Source organism: Gastrolobium bilobum, unplaced genomic scaffold (genome assembly GCF_033153095.1).
Source record: "Gastrolobium bilobum isolate Gb01-03AN ecotype WA unplaced genomic scaffold, APGP_CSIRO_Gbil_v1 utg11799, whole genome shotgun sequence".
In the NCBI taxonomy this organism is placed as follows: domain Eukaryota; kingdom Viridiplantae; phylum Streptophyta; class Magnoliopsida; order Fabales; family Fabaceae; genus Gastrolobium; species Gastrolobium bilobum.
In genome coordinates this window covers 1-3,384 of record NW_026895132.1, presented here as the reverse complement: position 1 = coordinate 3,384, position 3,384 = coordinate 1, and the positions used below count along the sequence as shown (strand labels likewise).

The window sequence follows — 3,384 nt, the reverse complement described above, 5'->3', positions numbered from 1 at the left end:
AAGCTTATCATAGAAAATGCATATGCAATTAACAGTGGAAGTGAAGAAAAAGAAATGTCATTATATGAAAAAGGTACAGTACAGATGAGTCATAGGAAAGAAATTTAAAAGGTAATGGTAAAAGAGAGGGTTTCGGCTCATCCAGTGATGCTCTTTCCAATGACCAATGCTAGCTTCCCTTGCTTATTATCTTGAACATGCCCTAATCAACTTCCATGGATACCGGTTGCCCCAGCCCCTTGTGCCTTGAGTGTCTAATCTGCTCCAGTTTGGGAGATCTTTTGATGCTAGCTTGATATATCAAGAGTGATACTTTACTTTTTAGACCCTAACTTCTGCCTAGGTTGCTCTTTCGAGTTTTCAACCTACCAGGTCGCTCTAATTTTTGCCTAGGTCGCCTTTTCAGGTTTTCAACCTAGCGAGCACTTTTTTTTTTTTTTTTTTTTTTGTTTTTTTTTTTTTTTTTTTTTTTTTTTTTAAGCATAATACTTCTTGACTGCATCTGAATTGACCGGGAGTGGTAGATCTTCACCGTCCATCATTGTGAGTATTAGGGCCCCTCCGGAAAAGGCTTTCTTCACAACATAGGGCCCTTGATAATTGGGAGTCCACTTTCCTCGGTGATCCTTTTGAATGGGAAGAATCTTTTTTAGCACTAAATCACCTTCCTGAAATTGCCGAGGTCGTATTTTCTTCTCATAAGCTTTCTTCATCCTCTTTTGATATAATTGGCCATGACAAAGAGCATTTAATCTTTTTCCTTCAATAAGATTCAATTGATCAAGTCGAGACTGGACCCACTCTGCTTCTTCCAATTCTGTCTCCATCAGGACTCTCAACGAGGGAATCTCCACTTCAATAGGAAGCACTGCTTCCATTCCGTACACCAACGAGAATGGGGTTGCACCGGTTGAGGTACGAATAGAGGTGCGATATCCGTGCAAGGCAAAAGGAAGCATTTCACTCCAGTCCCTGTATGTTATCACCATCTTTTGAATAATCTTCTTGATGTTCTTGTTTGCTGCTTCAACTGCTCCATTCATCTTTGGTCGATATGGGGAGGAGTTATGATGTTGTATCTTGAAGTTTTCACATAATTCCTTCATCATCTTGTTATTCAGGTTAGTCGCATTGTCAGTAATGATCTTGTTCGGCAAGCCATAACGACAAATCAACTCTTTCTTAATAAACTTGACGACTACACTTCTGGTTACACTAGCATAAGAGGCAGCCTCAACCCATTTGGTGAAGTAATCAATTGCGACCAGAATGAAACGATGACCATTAGAGGCTTTTGGTTCAATTACCCCAATGACGTCCATTCCCCACATTGAAAATGGCCAAGGTGCTGTTAAGACATTCAAAGACACTGGCGGTGCGTGAATGTTGTCAGCATACGTCTGACATTTATGGCACTTCTTCACATAATTAAAACAATCAGTCTCCATAGTCAACCAATAATAGCCTGCCCTCAAGATTTTCCTCGCCATTGCATGCCCATTTGTGTGAGTCCCAAAAGAACCTTCATGAACATCTCTGATAATTTTCTCTGCTTCTGCTACATCAACACATCTGAGAAGCACCATGTCATGATTCTTCTTATAAAGTACATCTTCATTTAAAAAGAAACTTATTGCCAATCTCCTCAAGGTTCTCTTATCATTCTCCGAGGCACTAGGAGGATATTCTCTGCTCTTAATGTAGCATTTGATATCATGATACCACGGCTTGCCGTCGAGCTCCTCTTCCACTGTTTGACAATATGCAGGCTGATCACGAGTTTCCATCCTTACCAGTGGCATATCTCTGTCATGGCTTATCTTGAACATTGAAGATAAAGTGGCTAAAGCATCAGCCAACTGATTATCTTCACGAGGGATGTGATGGAATGTAACTTTATCAAATTGCTCAATTAGCTCCCTTATGTAAGCATAATAAGGGACTAATTTGGCATCTCGGGTTTCCCAATCTCCTCTTAGCTGATGGATAACTAGAGCAGAATCTCCATACACCTTGAGAACTTTTGCTTTTGACTCTATTGCCGCTTGGATTCCCATAGCACACGCCTCGTACTCTGCTACATTATTTGTACAGTCAAAGCATAACCTGGCTGTGATTGGAATAAAATGGTTTTCAGGGGAAACTAATATAGCTCCAATTCCATGCCCCAATGCATTAGATGCCCCATCAAACAATAAAGTCCATCCTTCTTGCTGTGAAGACTCTTCTTCTTCTTCAAATAAAACCATTATATCTTCATCTGGAAAATCACACTGCATCGACTGATAATCTTCCACGGGCTGTTGAGCCAAATACTCAGCAAGAGCACTGCCTTTTATTGCCTTTTGAGTGACATAGACAATATCATATTCTGATAACAGAACTTGCCAGCGAGCTATTCTTCCAGTAAGAGCCGGTTTCTCAAAAATATACTTGATCGGGTCCATCTTTGACACTAACCAAGTAGTATAATACAACATATACTGCCTCAAGCGACGAGCAGCCCATGCCATAGCACAACACGTCCGTTCCAACAACGAATAATTTGCTTCACAACTGGTAAACTTCTTGCTCAAGTAGTATATGGCATGCTCTTTTCTACCAGATTCATCATGCTGCCCCAATACACAACCCATAGATTCATCAAGCACTGTCAGATACATAATGAGAGGTCTTCCCGGCACAGGAGGTACCAAAATGGGAGGCTCTTGCAGATACTGTTTGATCTTCTCGAAAGCTTTTTGACAATCTTCATTCCACACCACAGTATGACTCTTGCGTAACAATTTAAAAATTGGTTCGCAAGTTGCAGTTAATTGAAATATGAACCTGGCAATATAATTTAATCTCCCTAAAAAACCACGAACTTCCTTTTCTGTACGAGGAGCTGGCATATCTATGATTGCTCGGACCTTGTCAGGATCAACTTCTATCCCTTTTTGACTAACCACGAACCCCAATAATTTGCCCGACTTCAAACAGCTTTTGTAGGTTGACTATGTGGTCCTCTTCTGTTTGAGACTTTGCAATAATGTCGTCTATATAAACCTCTATCTCTTTATGCATCATGTCATGAAACAAGGTCACCATTGCTCTTTGATAAGTTGCCCCTGCATTTTTTAAACCAAATGGCATTACTCTGTAGCAAAATGTTCCCCATAACGTGATGAATGTGGTTTTCTCCATGTCTTCAGGAGCCATTTTGATCTGATTATAACCCGAGAAACCATCCATGAAGGAGAAAAATGAGTGTTGAGCAGTATTATCCACCAGAACATCAATATGAGGGATTGGGAAGTCGTCCTTGGGGCTAGCTCTATTCAAATCTCGATAGTCAACACACATTCGAACTTTCCCATCTTTCTTTGGAACTGGAACAATGTT

At 40.5% G+C, this 3,384-nt stretch overlaps 1 pseudogene; it reads right to left on the bottom strand.

Moving 5' to 3' along the window:
* Positions 1-476: 476 nt before the first annotated feature.
* LOC133286614 (uncharacterized) lies at positions 477-3,378 on the bottom strand (annotated as a pseudogene).
* Between the last annotated feature and the right edge of the window lie 6 nt (positions 3,379-3,384).